Genomic DNA, 18,523 nt, shown 5'->3' on the forward strand with positions numbered 1-18,523 from the left:
AAAGGGGAAATGGAGTAAAAATAAATATTTGTAGAATAAATTCAATGGAAATTGGTGATCTTGTAAGAGAACACATGGCCTGGTAAGTTTAAAATAAGACTAGTTCTGTAAAAAAGTTACATGAATGTATACTAAACTTACCAGGATTTTCAGACCTCTTCTGATAATCTCTGAGCAATATTTGAGGATGGGATCTGTTCTGAGGCTGATATTTGGCAAATGTCATTTCTTATCCTTACAGGCAAAAACAGTGAATCACACAAATGATGGAGTTAACCAACCAAAATAACCTAGGGAAAACAATTTTATATGTGGTCTGCTGGTTCTTTGCTGGAAAATGTAACTAAGTAGTTCTCATCAGACTCATAAATAAATGCAATAAGAAAATAGGAAATATTTCCTTGGTTTATGTAATTGTTATTTTAGTAAAACAATGCACATGCTGTAAGCACAGAGAATGGAGATAACAAAGAGGTATGTAAAATGGTTTTCATGATACCCTGGTCAAGATTAAGAAATACAGGTGATTTTTTCAAGAGAATTATGTAGATTAGTCACTGCTGGTTTAATGTTTTACTATTTAATCAATGAAAAGATTAAAGTAACCTACAGAGGGGGCTCTTCTAAGGCTTTGAAAGTGAGAGCCTTGACCTTTGCTTCTTTCATGTTTTCATAAAAGAGGATAAAAAATGTTTATCATATTTGAGTTATATGGTAAAAAACAAGTAAAAGAATAAAACTGTATGCAGAACTTCAAGATCCAAAAGTATGGAATAAATCTAATTGACCAAGTACAAGATTCAAGCAATGTTTTTGATTCTAAAAATCAACTGCCTCTGTGTAGAAATACAGATGGTGGGAGATGGCTTAACAGCAGTTCATGACAAGCTACTGCATTTTCTTTAAGATTGAGGTCTACACGTAATTAAGAATAAAACTTAGGAGGTAATGGCTGTGTTCCACTCTGTTCAGGTCACACCATACATGGAGTGTTATAAAAGACACAAAAATGAACTAGAACATGTGACAGCCGGGTCATTTTGTACTGAACATGATTAATATTTCTTTCACAGATGTTGCAGTTATGTTTCCAAAGGTGGCCTTGCAAATATATATCCCATCCCATGCGTTCTCCTTACAATAGGCCATGTTCACACCTCCATCAAAGAGTATGGTCTGGGTTGCATCTTCTTGAAACCAGGTGGACCTTTGTAAATACTTTGATTGGTAGTATAAGATGGGGCTGGTGCTTTATGACTTCAGGGACTAGATCATGAACGGTGATATATCTTCTACTTCTCTCTCTTTCTCTCTGTCTCTCTGCATCCATATCTATCTGTCTCACTGTCTCTCTGTCTTTGTCTCTCTCCCTCCTGCAATGTGGGGACATAGAAGGTGGGGCTGTCTGCAAGCTAGGAAGAGAGCTCTAACCAGGAACTGAACTGGGTGTCACCTTGATCTTGGAATCCTCAGCCTTCAGAACTGTTAGAAATAAATGGCTGTTTAAGCCACCCAGGCTGTGACATTTTGTTATAGCAGCCCTAGTAGACTAATACAGGGACTGAAGTTAATTAAAGACCGCCCACATGTGAACTATCTTCATTTAATTGCTATGCCAAGCCTATATCATAAATGTAATTACAACCTTTCCACATATGTAGAAAATACAATTCATAAAGATGAATTCTTTGACTGCCTACTTCCAAACAGTATATATAAGATGTAAATATAATTCAAAAATCAAAATTCATGGTTTTTTCTTTTTTTCAAGGCAGTATGAGCTGCCTCTAGGAACTTTTATGAGCACAGGAAAGTGTAAAACATTTCCTTAGGATACAAATATGAGGCTTTCCTCTGCTGGTTTTTATGTACAAAGCTATAAGAACCCATTCCTTTTACCCTCACAACCAAAACAATCCAGAAAAGTGACAAATCATATTTTTTTAACCTCAACAGAGACCTGAGAACACAAAGAAATCTAAATAAAACAAACTCCAGAAAGGAAGGAACCGCTTAAGGAGATACTACCACTGCTTTCAGCCTAGACAGAACTGCAGAAGGAGGAGGAATGTGTCTTAGATTTGGACTAGGGGGAAACCGGTCAAACATTTACAGAACAATGAATGGCTGGCATGACAGATCAGAATCCCAGGGCACTCAGCGCAAAGTGAGGGGCGCCCACCCAACAATTTGTTTGCATAGTTTTCCCTGAAGTCTCGAGGGAGTAAGCCAGAATCTGATACTGGGAATAAAATTTGAGATACAGTCTTCCGGAGCAGTGTAGAGGGAGTCTGTGTGCGAAGCAAGCACCTCAGAAGGTGTAGGGCAAGGCAGGGTACAGTGTACAGCAGAATAGAAGTCCTATGAGAAAGGTATCAGAATTCAACAGAGGAGATGGGTCTGTAGGAGAAAAAACATTCAAAGACAATTGATGAAGAATTATCTACATAAATAAAAGCAGAGTCAGCAATTGATATGGACTAAAATGAGGTCTGTAAGGTTTATGGGGAGTATGACTGCAGGGAGGCAGGGCCCTGGCTGCATATGTCTACACTGGTAACTGCTTCATCTCTTTTTGAAGCCCAGCACCACCATGCAGTATCTACTGTGAACCTGCCCACATGACTCAGCTTCCCTGCCTCAGGGTCTTCATCTAAAAATGGCAACAATCATAGTGTCTCACGGGGTCATCATGAGAATTACATGATTCACGTAACACGGAAAACAGTACCTGGGAAAAAAACTAATGGTGATTTTACTGAGGTTGGTAGAAGACCTTAGGGTACCCACGTTGCCTCATATATTGTTCTCTTTCTTCTAACCACGGGTTCTTTGCTGAGTTCTCACATCCAGTGCCTTCTCTCTACCACCAGGCTGCTACCCATGCTGATGCCACCCCTGATGTTCTTCTGTCTCTACTCCTTTTCCAGGCCAGCTTCATGAGTCACATAGGGCTCTGTGCTCAGAAGGGCCCCAGACTTGGTTTCATGCTTGGCTGTTGTTTTCTTGAAATCCACAAAAATTTTTGGACAAGGGGCTGCACATTTTCATCTTGAACTGGACTCACAAGCTCTTGAGCTGGTCCTGCTGGCTCACGACCACGAATCTTAAGTGTTGGCTTAGAAACCATTCTGTCTAGATAGACTTTGCTGAAACCTGATAGATTGCCACCACTCTATTCCCTATTAGCACTTTTTATTTCTCCTACTGTATTACTTATGACACTCTAAGCATTTATCTCTGTGAAATATTCATAGCTATGGAAAGTCAAGGGAATTGTTATCCTTACTCAAAAACTCGTTTTTTCCTCCAACATCTGCACAGGCCATGGAAATACATACAAAATAATTATGTGTTGAACAAAAGAATGACTGAATGTTTGCCGCAAGGACAGGAACCGTTCTGAAAACCCCTGCCTCATGAATCTATCCTACATGATAATCATGCAAATTCCCCAAAAAGGGACAAATCTATGACAAATAGAAGCTTTCCAAGGCACAGGACCCACTCATGAAGAAGTAACAAGAGTTCTTCCAAAATGAGTTCAGAAGCCTGCAGCAAGCTGCCACCTGTGGAAGGGAAAAGTGGATTACTCGGTCACTACTCTCAAAAGTTGCAAGATTTGCTGAAAGAGGCTTGAACCTCTACCTTGTACTGGGAATCACTGACACTCCTAGAAAATGAGTAGAGATGAACAGAGGGAGAGAAGCACTGACGGTAGGCAGGCTTACGAAGAGCAGCTCTCTCAAGATTCTCCACTGCCCACTTTTCAAAAAGATCTGTAGAGCAAGTAGGACCCTTGTAATGTTTCACCCTGGTAGTTTAGCAGGAAGTGTATGGTTACTGTGGCTTTTTCTAGATTGAAGAAATAAATACATTTGAGCAAATTTTATTCTGTCTGTAAGGATATTTTTTATGTTTGTCTTTTTTTCCCCTCAACTAGCCAGGATTTTGAGAGCTGCTTTAAGATGAAAAAATTTAATGATCACCCCTTTATCCTCTATGAATTAGAAAGTAAAATGTTTCTGAGCTGTTTGAATAAAAGAGTCCATAAAACCCTACCTAATAGTTAAAGAATAGTATGAGCCCTGAGTCAACACCAGACCTGGGCTGTCGTCCAATTTCCACTAATTAGCTGGGTTACTTTGGGCAAGTCATTTAACCTTCTTACCCTTCAATTTCTTCACAATGAGAAAGCTTGAATGGTTTCTAGGTTCCTTTTTAGTTCTCAAGTTCTTAATTAAGACAGAGGGAGGAGAAACAAATTCTTTGGAGCTGTAGATAGATAGTCAAAATTAGTTTAAGAATGATATTGTTTATGAGAAGGGAAAGGACTAGAAATAAACTCAAAAGAACAGAATCTGTACCCTTGAAACCATGCAAATTGCACAGAGATCTTTCCCAGGACAGTGGATTTTGTGTAGAGGTACAACTTAGCTAAACAAATAGTCCAGAGGGGAAAGCATAACTGGAGGAGGACATGGTTGAAAACAAAAAATAAAGACAAACAGCAGGAGGAAGCAAAAATAAGCTCTCCTGTGGGGGTGGATGCTTCAGGGCATGACTGGAAGTCTACAAGTAAAAAAGGTGTTTGACTAGTCACGTCTCATGCATTTAAATGAAGGGGCACTTCTTCCAAATTTTTCCTCAAATTTCTTGTCACTCTCGTCACAAGTATTTTGTACAGAAAAATACCTTCAATGCTTTTTGAAAAGCTGCCACCTTTGGAAAATGCTTAGGAAGAGCAGCTCTACCTCTTTTTGCAACCTCCCTGCCCCTGTGCTTTTGAGAGCAGGGTTTAATGACACCTTCTGAGGAGCATGAAGACTGCGCTGACTTAATGGGAGTCATCAGGTTTTCTGCAGTTCACATGAGACATTGTAAGGATTGGAGATGAGTCAGGAAAGACGCCAATTAATATATATGCTTGGTGCCCTCGAATGAGCTGGAGGTGTGTGGAGGTATAGTATATAAATTTTAGGTTTATTATTCTCATCTCATGCAGCAGAATACTATACACAAAGGCAGAGTTTTCTTGTTTTCTTTCTCCCCAAAACTAGAAGGGGAAAGAGGGAACAAGTGGAAAATGTTTGTAAGTCTCACAGACAGAATTTGATATTCCTAAAGTGATAAAAAAAAACATTAGAGAAATCATCTCCCAGCGAAGTACAGAGTGCTTCCCATAAAAACCAGGGCAGAAGTGTTTGAAAGGAGATTTGTGAATGTAATCAAAAGGACTTACACACCCAACACGTGGGGGTGAAAGAGAAACTCTCCTTATCACGTTGGAAATCTAGATTCTATGACTGTGGAGTAGAAGCTTCCAGGCCTTCTGAAGACTGAGGTCTGACCTGGTTTAGCATCCTTTCTACTATTTCTACGGGTTAAAACCAGTCACAGGCCCAGCTCAGATCTAATTCCCATTTGTAGGTGGGAAAGTAAGGTTTTGGGGAAATTACTATCATACTGAAGATTACACTGATGCTGTGTTGTAGCACAAATGTATCTGATTTCATATATCAGTTCATCTCAGCATGCTGCCTTTGTTCAGTTCCTCAAAACATTCAAAGAGAAATTTGTGATACTATTGGAAATAAAACGCAAATGCAAGTTGAACAATTACACAGTTAGGTGTAGGCAGTTTATAATGTCCTGATCAGTATCATCATTCAGAGATTTAAAAGCAAATTTTAGTCCTGTTTGATTCTACCCTTTTATCAATGCCATTGTTTTATTAATTATATTGTCATTGGAAGTCTTAGTGAAATGGAGCTAAATTCTCAAATGTATTTTACATCCCAGCACAATAAACTATCTTTGTAATTGTTATGCTTTGGGGAAAAAGAGTTAAAATGAAGGATTTAATTGAAACAGTAGCAAAATTCATACAATTTTAATATATTTCTTGTGAATAGAGTACACTGCAGTTTGCTGCAGAAGTTCTTCATTTCTTCATTTCTATCTACATTCTATCCTTTCCATTCCTGTTAAATCTGACTGTTGGGAACACATAATCTGTAATTGTTTATTTTAAGGGTTTTTCCAGATATAATTCAGGAGATTTTCCCCTAAAGTTTGTATTCTCCCCCAGGATATATCCTATAACTCTTCTGCTGTTTAGAAATAGATACTGTGGCCTCTGATTCTTTGCCTTTTGTGTCTAACAGTAAATTTTGGTGCATAATGATTAGGTATTATCAAATTTTACAAGTAGCATGCATGTCAGTCTGGTGTTTTTCTTTCCCAGATTACCCATTCCAAATTGTCCAGACACTGAAAATCTGTCCTGGATAGGCTAAGACTCTTGGAAAACATTAGGTGAGCACTTTCATCTGAAGCATGTCATTTTTACAGTAGAGACATTTTTAGACAGTTATTTGATTATTGCTTACTCTCATTCCTTTTTGCTCTCCCTTTCTTGGAATTATTATTAAACAAATATTGCAGCTTCTGAATACATCTCTCTCTCTCTCTCTCTCTCTCCCATTACATGTGTTTTCTTTTGGGGACTGTTTGCTTCATTCGCTTTTTTAATTGGCTTCTAGTCAAATTAATTTCATTATCGTGATGATTAATCCTGCCACATCTAGTCTTCAACTTGGTTGTTATCATTAATGTATAAAGAATCTTTGATTTTTACAATTGTTTATTCTTAGCAACTTGTCTCATTTTAGAACTATGATATCAACTAAGTCTCTTCTAGCATAAGGAACAGATTTTTAGAAGTGTTTTTCTATTTCTTACAGTAGCTATTTATACCACTACATGTTATTATTTATTCTTCTCAGTATTAAACTCTTGGTGATCTGTTTATAGATAGATACATATTATATATGTATATATGCGTGAATATATGCATATATATTTACCTCTGTATAACCACTACATGTTATTACTTATTCTTCTCAGTCTTAAACTCTATTTATAGATAGATAGATATTACATATGTATGTATGCACATACATGAACTGTTTATCTCTATGTATATCTATATATAGAGAGAGAGATAATCTCTATATATGAAAGTCTAAATCATTTTTCGCAAATGGGATGAACTTCCTTGGTTGTTACCTTACTGGGGTTACCTGGTGATCCAATTTGCTGTCAATTGCACAACCCTGGCTGTTTTGAGCGGACTGGCCTCTATGGCTGGTCAGGATCTCTCTCAGAGCCGGCAGGAATCTGCCCATTGGTAAAGAGGTACTCCACGTTTATTGTGGCAGGAAATTCCTTGGGGACCTTCCTGTGTTTCTCTTTCTGGCCTCAGTTTCTGATATTGGAAGTAGCAGGTGACCTACTTCATATATAGAACTGCTCTTATAGCTCTACCTAGGGCACACACTAATGCTTGGCCTCTGAGACTGACCTCTGGAGCAGCCATTCTGAAATCTTCTGTCAAAATATCTTCTTCTTGCTCATGGGTTACTCTATTCCAGATCATGCTGTCTCTGATGCAAGGATTTTCCTGAATATATTCTCATACCTCCTATTTGTCTGCAGGTTACAGCTTCAGCAGTTGAATTCTTTTTGCTCTCTATCTTTTGGACATCTCCCTGTTTCAGGCCCACTAATTAAGATAGGCATTTTCTAGTGGCTGGGTTTATCTTTTATTCTTATAGCTTTTTTCATTTTCATTGGATTTTAGTAGTGAAGAAAGATGTACATCTCAGCTCTCCTGAACCTGAAGTCCGAAGTTCATCTCTAAAATGTACACTCAACTGCCACTACTCTAATGGGAAATCAATCAAAGTAATAATGATAGAAAAACTAAAACAAGTCTATTGATGAATATGTGGATTAAGATAGATGAGCTCTTGGTTCTTGGCCAGAGAAGTCAACTATAAATTGAAAGGGGATCGTTGCAATAGGCCAGCAGTAAATAGCAGGTGGATTAACAGGATATTTAAAAATCGTCATTTACTAGTTTAAATATTAGGCTGCACCATCACAGCTCAGCACAACAGGGCCTCAAAGGAAATAAAAATTAGGACATCACATCATAGCGTCATCCATATGATGAGCCCTTTCTACTTTTTTCACATACAAATCAATTTATCTGAGATCCAAAAAATGCTCATTTTACACTTAATTGTGATTTGTAGAAGCTCAAAATAGAGTGGTAGGTTAATCTTATTTTTATCTTTTGAAACTATTTATAAGATTCTTACTTCATGAATCATGGTAATCCTGATGCTACCTTTTAATGCTCTTCTCTCTTTTTATGCAGGGATCTTGGACTCTATTACATTGCTTTTTATCGTTGACCAAACTACTAGTATTTTACCTTAGAAAGCCAAAATGAAACAAACATAGACTCTTACCTTGTTTCAGTAAAATCCAAATATCTTGTATCAATCAAGATTACCAATCAGATATCTTTTCAAGTTTTTATACTTTGTTTTAGAATGTCTCTGCTAGATTATATTCCTCTTGTACACTTGCTCATTTTAACTGGATTTCTTGCGGTGAATACTTTCTGAACATAATACCCAAGACTACCTCTATCTTCAGCATTCAACAGTTTTTCTCTTCATTTTTCACCACACTGAAAATTATAGTCACTTTTCAAATACATAATCTTATCTGTGTTTTCGTTTGTACTTGATATTCTTAATGCTGCTATTCATCTTCTCTGCTACTCCTTTCTAGTATGAATGAAAGGAACACCCAGAGAAAGCACAATAGTCGTATCCAAACAAAAGATGCCATTCTAAACCACAGGGCTGTCACCCTTCTAACACTTTCCTCTATGCCCAGTGAGCCAGTTCTCTCAGGCTATTACTTCTTAGTGACCTTAATAGAAAAAACCTTTACACTTTCATTACCCAATGCACTAAGGAGTCTTATACCATTGCCACTTTGTTCCAAATTTAAACTAAAGCACGACATCTTTTTTTAACTTGTTCACAATGCACAGCATGGTATTCCACGAAGCCTCCCGCTATCAGACTCTGCACTCACAGTGACAATCTTTTCCAACAATTGCATTTTCTGCCTTCCCTTGTGTAATGTCCTAGCAGCTGTGTATGTTTGATTGTTCTATCCAAATGGCTTTCAAGATGAACACATGCCTCAAATTCACTTAAGCATTTGGGCAGCATGGGAATTATCTATTACTTAAGGCACTTTCACAGACCAGATATCTATTAGAGATAGAAATAACCATGCCCTTCCTAATGAGAGAAAAAAAAATAGTATAAGGTCACCATGTGAGTTCAAAACAGAAAGCATTTGGATTCTGCAACTATATCCATGGATCCTGAATATTTAAATGATTTGGTTTCTGCCAGTGTAGTCAGAGTTGTGAAAATTGAATTCAGCTCTCTCTAATGTAGGTATACTTGCTTGTCTTTGATTTGTATATATCCCTTCCTTTCCCCTTTCTCATTTACTTAATTAATTTATATTTGGCAAGCACATAGGATGTGTATATTTGAGAGATTTTTAAGAAGAGTGTCCTGTGATGTTACATCATTCAAAATTATAGATGTCAAGTGATCAGGCAAGAAAGCTGTTCCATATGTAAAAATTGCCCCCAAAATTGACATGAAATATTCATATCTTACTACCTCTGAGCCAAGGAATGAGAAAATAGGATGATGGAGAAGTGTTAAAATAAGCTTACATTTCCATGTTAAAAATGTTTTGTGTTGACCAAATATTTTGGCGAAAGGCAGAGGTAGATGTTTTAAAGAAACATTAATTGATTTTAGTATTAAAAGACACATTTTTATTCTCACAAAAAGCAAAGAACTAAAAATTATATATACAGGTTTTCCTGCTATCCAAAAGTAGAGCATTCCTATGAAATCTTTTGTAAGTTGAAATGGCATAAAATGAAGAAGCAATTGCCATCAATTTACATGGACAATTTTTTTTTGCATTCCCAGATCCAAAAACTAACCTCCCTTACGCTTTTCTGGTGTCTTAAGACACATCTTACTAATGGCTGCTCCAAATAAATTGAGGTAGATCACAGGTGCTTGCAGACACAGGTCAAAGCTAAGGCAGCTTGATGCTAAGGTGCTGACGGTGGCTCCTGGGGAAGGAGCCTGACAGGTCACCCCCTCTGCTTGGGGTGCACACTGTTCTTATAAAGGCCTGCTGCAACACAAATGCCAAGCACTATTTTTGCTTATCATCTTTTTTCATAAAAGCGAAAATCCTGTTTGGATTTCAGTTACCAAAAACAAGTGCTGTTGTAAGTCTTTTGTAAACGTGAAGTGGTATAATGTGACCTTTTGAAAAGCGGGAGGATTACCTGTATCTAGAATCCCAGGATCCAGATTTTACTTTCAGTTACATTACATCTCTCTGTCCAGCACTCTAGCTGAGTTCTTTTGTAGAATGCCTTATATCTTATGTATTCCATTAACAAGAAATTGTGAATTGTTTTTCATGGTTTTATTCTTCTCTTTCATTCCACTGAATGGATATTTTTCTTATTTCTACTGCTGTATGTTTACATTTGGGAAAGAGATTTCTAGTTGACCCTATCTTTCCTCCCATTTATTCATAATAATGAAATTTTATCCACATATCCTTTCCATTGTCTCTTCCTGATTTCTGTGACATACTTGTGAAATTGAATGTAGGGAGCACAGCTTTCTAGAGATGGTAGAGTGACAATTGAACAGAATTCGAAACCTGACAAATGTGGGGGACAGAGGCATTATATCAGCACTAAGTTTCCCAGCTCACATAATTTTAAAGAAATCACCCTCTCTCAAGTCACTCTCTCAAGTGTGTCAATCCAACCCAAAGTGGATGACAGAAGGGTCAGCTTCCTCTCTTGCTCTCATTCCTGGATCTAGAAAGACAGCTGTGCACCACTGGACTTTTAATGCTGTCAGGAATTCTCATTTGAAAATAAGACACTTGCCTTCACTAATACGAGGTTCTCATATCACCTGCCTCTTCACACCTGATACTCCTTTTCTCTGACTAGAAAGGACAGACCTTCCTCTTTAAAAGCCCAGCTCTTCACAGAGCCTCAGGCTCCAGGAAGGAGTAGTGGGAATTCCGCAGAGCAGCCAGACCTGTTGGGTAATGGAGCTCTCCCGTGCTGCTCCAGGACCTGGAATTGTGCACATTTAAGTTCAGACTGACTCTACATTTGAAACAATCATCCTCGATACTCAGGAAGTGTGGCTTTGCCTAGCTAAGTTCCCAGACTATCACTGGATATTATGCACAAAAGACTACATTTGCTTTCTTTTGATTCCACTTAGTCTCTCTCCAGCCCCCAAACCATTGGTAATGCCATTCTATTTTTGGACTCCATTTGTGAACACATTTGAGTTCTTTCCACTGGGCTTTAATGACTCTAGTATAAGTAAGAACTATAGCTGGATACCTTTTCAGATAACCTCAGGCATTTTATAAAAGTTAAAGAAACTTATCTGTTCCTCCCCAAAGGAGAAACTACAGAAATGCATTTGTGTAAACCAGTTACACCCTTAGATCAGATAATTATAGCAATTATCAGACTATATATCCTGTTACAGATTCATCTGGGACTGTCTCTCACACTTACTTCTTGGTGTGCAAAAGTGTTATTTTATTTATTCCAAAAGTAAACATGATTCTGAGTTCATAACTTAATCTGAGTTAAACAATATAGTGCATTCCAGATATACCAGGTTCTCTGTCTAATACTCATTTGTTTTTTTTTGGCAGATACAGTAAAATTCTCGTTATTATCTATTGTCTTTTTATCTCTTTAGTGATAGGATTTAGGAGTGAAACTTTAATATGCTGGCTATTCATTAAGAAATTACATTTCACCATGTCTTTTGCAGCTGAGAGGGTGTGAATGCAGATAGGCATTTGAGTAAGTTTGGCAGAAGGAGCTGAAGTAGCATGAGATTCGTGAACCGTCTACTGTCAGATAGGTCCAAGCTGCCATTAACCTGCAGTACAAGCTATATCCCCTTAATAGAGCATTTCACTTTCTCCTCCAGCCCACCTTTGGTCAGAATACCAGCTTCTTTCTTTTCTGTAGACAATTCACAGAGCAGGTCCGACTGTCTCCCCTTTAGAGCCGTGTTACTACATTTTTCTCATGTCTTGTCATAAAATACTTAACAGTACAATCTGCCTTCAAAATTTTGCAAAAGGAAAGTAAGATGCTTTACTAGAATAGTCCTGCCATCAAAAAGAATCCTCTCATGTTTCTTCGTTTTGTTGTCCTGCCTAAGATTTGGCCTGAGAGGGGCCAAAGGGAAAAGAGGCAGCCCTGTCCCCTCTTGTTTTCTTAAAACTCTCTGTCCCCTCACCTTGAACCTTGTTGGTAACACATTTAACACATCATAGCTGGTGGGGACGGAATAAGACAACAGCAGAGGTGTCAGTACCTCTATATATATTCCCTAATCTGTTGGATTCACATTTCTTATTTGTTCTTGACCTAATGTTTCAGAATCTCACTTTTATTTTCCCCAGAGTTCCATATAGTCGGGGTGCTTTTGAGGGAGCATAAATGCTTTTTGGTTTCTCAAGTTGTTAGATGCCATAAATCATTTCCTTGTGCCACCATATGCAAAGAAGGTGACAGCATAAACTAGAAAGGAAAAAACGGAGTTGATTAATGTATCATGTTCCCACTCTCCCCGCAGCCACTGGAGAAAGGAGAGCAGGTTTTCTCCCTCAGCTCCCCTGCACCCCTCTGCTTCTCTCTCCTCTCGCCCCTGCTGCAGCCACGGCCCCGCCAGGGAGGGTGTTGTGCTGCACCAGCGCTGCAGATACACATCATCGATCCACAGAGAAGGGGGAAGCATGAGGGAAAAAGGCAAGAGGCAGAGAAGGCCCCTGGTGAAGGAAGCTGAATCTGTTTGCACAGCAGAGCTGACGGAGAAGGAGAAGGGAAAAGAACCGGCTGGAGCAGGGAACCGAGAAAAAGACTCTGAGAGTTTTTCCTGAGGAAACAGAGAAGCTCCTGAGCATGGCAGGTGTCACAACGTTTGAGAGGAAAGAAAACAGGACGTGGGAAGAACTGCTGGAATTCATCTGTCTCTTAAACTTACTCTGAATGATGCAAGGTAAAGATGACATTATTATTAATAGTATTTATTTTGGGGGTAAGTGAGAGACTCAAATGGACCCCAAAGCACAGACTGGAAACTGTGTGTCATCTGTCACAAGGACTGGTTACAGGACCTCCGTTTGGGGTTGGGATACGAAGGTACAGCACTCACTCTACTTTCTGAGATCTAGCTCACTGTCTGAAACTTGCTACCGTGAGAACAGATCTAGGTCTTGCCACTTGTTATTGCCTCTTTTATGTCCCCATCCACCCTCATCCAAGCTTTCTAACCTCTCCCAGGTTATCGCTATGGATTGATAACTGGTCTCCCTTCTGCCCTCGCTTTCCTAAATGTATCCTCCCGAGAGGTGTTCATCTTTTTTAATACATCAGTGAAATCATGGTATTAATCTGCAGAAAGCTCTATAGTAGCTCCCCATTTCACTCAAACAAGAATCCAAAATCCTTGCAATGACCTACAAGACCCTGCATGCCTTGCACACTGACGTCTCTGCCTTTTTCTCCTATGCTCTGACTCTTTGACACTGGTTTTCATCCATACTGGGTGCATTGCTGCTGCCTTGCAGTTCCTCAGGAACGCACCTGGCCTCTCACAGGGTCTGTTGCCATACTACTTCCTCAGTCTGGAATGTTTACTCTGTGCACCCAGGAAACATAGATCTAATTCGTCCCTTATTTTCCAGTCTTTCTAAAAATATAAAACTATCAGAGATGCCTCTCTTACCTACTCTCTTTAAAGCAGTAAGCTTGCTTTCTCTCTGTATTCTTGATTCTGCAACCCAATTTCATTTGTCTGTTGTCACAGTGCTTGTCACTCTCTGACATATTATATAGGTGCTTGTTTATTTCTTAATTTTGATCTCTCACTATTAGAATGTGAGCTTTATGAGTTTTGTTTCTCTCCTAGTTGCCCGATGCATAAAAAATGCAATACATATTTATTGAATAAAAATGAGCAAGTGCCATATTCTGAGATCAGAGTGCAAAGTAGTGAGGGAAGGATCCCATCATGTAGCATTTAGAAAATGTTATAAAGTCAGCAAATGAATTCTGGGAAGACAATGTCAAGAGTGTTCTAGTTTCTGAAACTCCTTTCTCCTCCAATTAAAATAGTTAGGACAAGCAAGGCAGCCAGGTGAACAAACCCAAAGATGGTATCTACAAGAAAACTTGGTGCAATATAAGGATAGACAGAAGCAAAGCAGGGCAGTTGTACAAGCCATGTGCTGCGAGTTACGTACACAGGGAAGCAGGGAAAAACAGAAGCCCTCTTCTGCCAAGTACACAGATACCTCTGAGGTCACAGCTGAAAACAGGAGGGGTTTCAGGAGAAGCCAATTAGCAAATGGAACCAGAGGGGATCATAAATAATTTTGCAAACAATCTGGCATCCAACCCCTTTTGGAATTAAAAATATGGAGCTCTCTTCCAAAATAAAGCCCAATACTGAAGGGAAAATGATATGTAAAATATCCCAGGAATCAGAAGATACAGAAAGAAGTGAGGAAGGGAGCAGAGAAAGCAGATCTCAGAGAGTTAAAAGTACTTTCTTTTTCTTTTTTAATCACTTAATGAAAACAGTACAAGATAGTTCTAGAGCGACAGAAATGGAAAAGTTATCTTGCCCTTTCCCTCCCTTCTAAAGGTACAAAAAACTTATTTCACTTAAAATTGTTAATAAAAGCTATTGCAATCAAATTACGTATATGAATATCAAGCATAACAAAGTCCCTATAATTAAAACACTTTAAACAGATAAAGCTACAAAATGAAAATTGTTACCTAGATTTTGAAAATGGCATTAAAAATAACAAAAATTATGAAAGAATAATGTAATCCAGATTTTTTAAAAAAGCTCAAAATAAAGTGTATATAAAGAATGAGTTGAGAAGAGAGGACACAAAACTCAGGAAAAAAGGAGAAAAAATTCAAAAATCAAGACAAGCTGGAAAAAGCACTAGAGCAAATAAATATAATGGATACTGTCTTAGTTATATAAAATGGGAGAACCATTTTTAAAAACTAAAAATAAATGAAGATGGGAATAAAAAGGATTCAGGACAAGGACAAAGTAATAGATACAGAAGATAGATAAACTGGTCAACTTACGTTTAGTAAAAGTCCAAAAAGATACAACCAAAGCAATGGGACAAATTCCTACTAAAGTATTACTCCATAGAATATTCATAAAGTGATAAAAATAAGCACTAAGCTAAATATTTAAAAGACCAACTGTATACCTAAGAAAATTATGAAACTTATTTTAGTAAAACTAGTTTATGTAAAACTAAAACTTATTTTACATATTTTTAAAGCAATCATTTGCAGACCAACCCAAATAAATGGAGACACATTCCATGCACATTGATAAGAAGACTCAACATTGTCAAGATGTCAATTCTTCCCAAATTGATCTATAGATTCTATATGCTGCCAAACAAAATCCCAGCAAGTTATTTTTGAAATGTTGTATTTTTACATGGAAAGGCAAAAAACCTGTAGCAATCAACTCAATGTTGAAGGAGAAGAACAAAGTGGGAGGAATGACATTACTCAACTCCAACACTTACCATAAGACTACAGTGATCAAGCTAGTGTGATACTGGTGAAAGAATAGATCAAGGCAATAGAGGAGATCATCCATAAATAGACCCACACAGACATAGTCAATTAATCTTTGACAAAAGAGAAAGGCAATTCAAAAGAGAAAAAAGTGTCTTTTCAGCAAATGGTACTGGAATAATGGACATTCACATGCTAAAAAAAAAAAGATTCTGGCACAGACCTTATATGCCTCACAAAAATGAACTCAAAATATATCACAGACATCAATGTAAAATGCAAAGCTGTAAAACTCCTGGGAGATACAAAGGGAAAAAATCAAGATGGCCTTGGATTTGAAGATGACTTTCACAAACCAGAAAAGGAAGCAATGACAAATTGTGTTTCTTTAAAATTAAAAACTGCTCTGGGAAAGATGCTGTTATAAGAACGAGAAGACAAGCCATGGACTGAAAGAAAAATCTTTACAAAACACATATCTGTTAAGGGGCTGGTATCCAAATACACAAAGAACTCTTTAAAAAGTTACCAATAAGAAAATGAGCAACCCATTTAAAAATGCGCAAAGGATCTGAGCAGATACTTTCTGAAAGAGATGTGTCGATGGCAAATAAACATATTAATTGGTTTCAACATCATATGTCATTAGGGAATTTGCAAATAAATTCAGCAATGAAATATGGCTACACACCTATCAGAATGGCTAAAATCCCAAGCACTGACAGTATTAAATACTGAAGCTCTCAGGAAGCTCTCCTGCCAACAGGGGCTCTCACTCATTGTTGATGGGAATAGAAAATGGGACAGACACTTTGGAAAAGAGTTTTCCTCATAACTGCCAAAACTTTGAAGAAACCAGGATGTCCTAAGGTAGGTAAATTGCTAAACCATGGTATATCTAGATGGTAGAATGTTACTCAGTGCTAAAAAGGAAAGAGCTGTCAGGTTATTAAAAAGATATGAGAGAAACTTACATATACGTTACTAAGTTAAAAAAACAGTCTGAAAAGGCTACATGTATGATTCCTACTGTATGACATTCTAGGAAAGGCAAAACTATGGAGACAGTAAAAGATCTATGCTAGGGAGGGAGGTGCAATGAATAGATAAAACAGAGAGGATTTTTAGGGTAGCTAAATTATTCTGCATGAATCTGTAATGATGGCACATGTCATTATACTCATATACTATACAACACAAAGAGTGAAGCCTAATGTGAGCTATGGCCTTTAGTATAATGTATCAATATTCACCCATCAGTTATAACAAATGCACTACACTCATGCAAGTTGTTAATAATAGGGGATATGGGGAGGTTGGGATGAGGGGATAGTGGAAACTGTACTTTCCTTTACATTTTTCTGTAAGCCTAAGACTGCTAAAAAGTACCTAATTGAAAAACATAAGATAAAAATTAACCACTTTCAAAAGCTAAAACTGAGCTGGAAATCCAAACACAAATTATTAAGAAGTACAAAATTGTTACCAGGCTCTAAAAGCAATTCTCTATTCCAAAAAGCAATGAATTGGCATATTTAAGGTAATATAGGAAATAAAATATAACTGAAGTATTCTGCACCTAGCCAAACTTGTCTTTCTTCATGAGGCTATGAGAAAAAATACAAAACGTGCTTGAAAATGGAAGAACTCAGAAAATGTTATTCTCAGGAGCTTTCCTAATCAACCTACTTCAAGCTTCACATAGCCAAAATGATGTAAGTGATTGCAACATAAAACTGATTCATCATTTAGTCCATGGGATATTGACAGGAGTGCAGATGGTGGGAGCTGTCCAACTTGGCACAGAAGTGTATTTTATCTTTATAATTGTTCAAAACTACCCATTCATGATGCTAATAAAAATCAGACTGATTATAATCGTTTTCATTACTGTTTACATTCTCTACAGATAATTCATCACCTTCTTACTTACACCCAGGGTCAACCACTACTAGCAGTCCAGTCTGATATGCCACATAAATCGGAAAGCCCTTTATAGACTTTAAAGAATACAGAAATATAAAACATATTCATTATTCTGGGGATGAAATTTTCCTTACCTTAAGGACTCTGCTCACCAAAATTCCATTCCCTGTTTTTAGTAGTTCACAGGAAATCCTTAAATACTAGAGACAGAAGAGTGTACCCTCTATATTTAGGATCCAGTGCCTTCAGAACCTACTGTCCTGGTACGGGGAGGCTTGCAAAAAGATGGAAACGTCTAATAAATTTCAATCATTTGTGTTGGGAAAAATACTCATATTCAAAACATGAAGAAGAGACTGTGCAAAGCAGTGAATTGAGAGGGGGGAAAAGAACTATTTCTTGCCTTTAGATTTCCAGAGAAGCCTTCATGTCTTCTATAGAGCACTCCTCCAATGAAGTAGGTACTGTTTCATTCACTGTCTTCCCAGCCCTGTTGCCCAACTCCCCAAGAAGTACACACACACACACACACCACTGTAGACATTAGTAGCATGATGTCAAGTCTCTCCTGTGTTTTTCTTCAATTCTGTGACTAATTGGCTCTGTACCCTTAGGCCAGTAAGTATCACATTGGAGTTCAGTTTTTTTGTTTGTAATGTCAATGAAGTTTGGTATAGATGATTTCTGGTGTCTCTACATAAGCTAAGTAGAAGTAGTTGAATGCGAGACTATGGTCTTAGATGCTCAGGAAAATTTGTAAGATATAGTAGTAAGATGCTGGGTATTGGTCACAGGATCAGACTTTAAGGTATAAAGTCCAGACCCACTCACTTAACATCTTTGGGCTTAGTTTTAAGACAAGAACCCATTACTATACAGAGTTACTATACAATAAGTTTGACATTTCTTATAAAATGCTACATACATGTTAATACCATTAAACCAGATATAAAAAGCATTTAAAAAATTGTCTGAGCTATACTGGAAAAT

The 18,523-nt window shown here is 37.7% G+C and overlaps 1 long non-coding RNA gene across 1 annotated transcript in view; it reads left to right on the forward strand.

Annotated features, from left to right (window-relative positions):
* The window catches only part of LOC118973244 (uncharacterized), a 30,189-nt gene extending 26,329 nt beyond the window's left edge, over positions 1 to 3,860 (forward strand). Inside the window, exon 3 of the long non-coding RNA XR_005062485.2 lies at positions 3,325 to 3,860. This is a non-coding gene — a long non-coding RNA (uncharacterized lncRNA). The remainder of the gene's footprint in view (positions 1 to 3,324) is intronic.
* The last annotated feature ends 14,663 nt before the right edge of the window (positions 3,861 to 18,523 follow it).

This window comes from Manis javanica, chromosome 1, assembly GCF_040802235.1.
Source record: "Manis javanica isolate MJ-LG chromosome 1, MJ_LKY, whole genome shotgun sequence".
In the NCBI taxonomy this organism is placed as follows: Eukaryota; Metazoa; Chordata; class Mammalia; order Pholidota; family Manidae; genus Manis; species Manis javanica.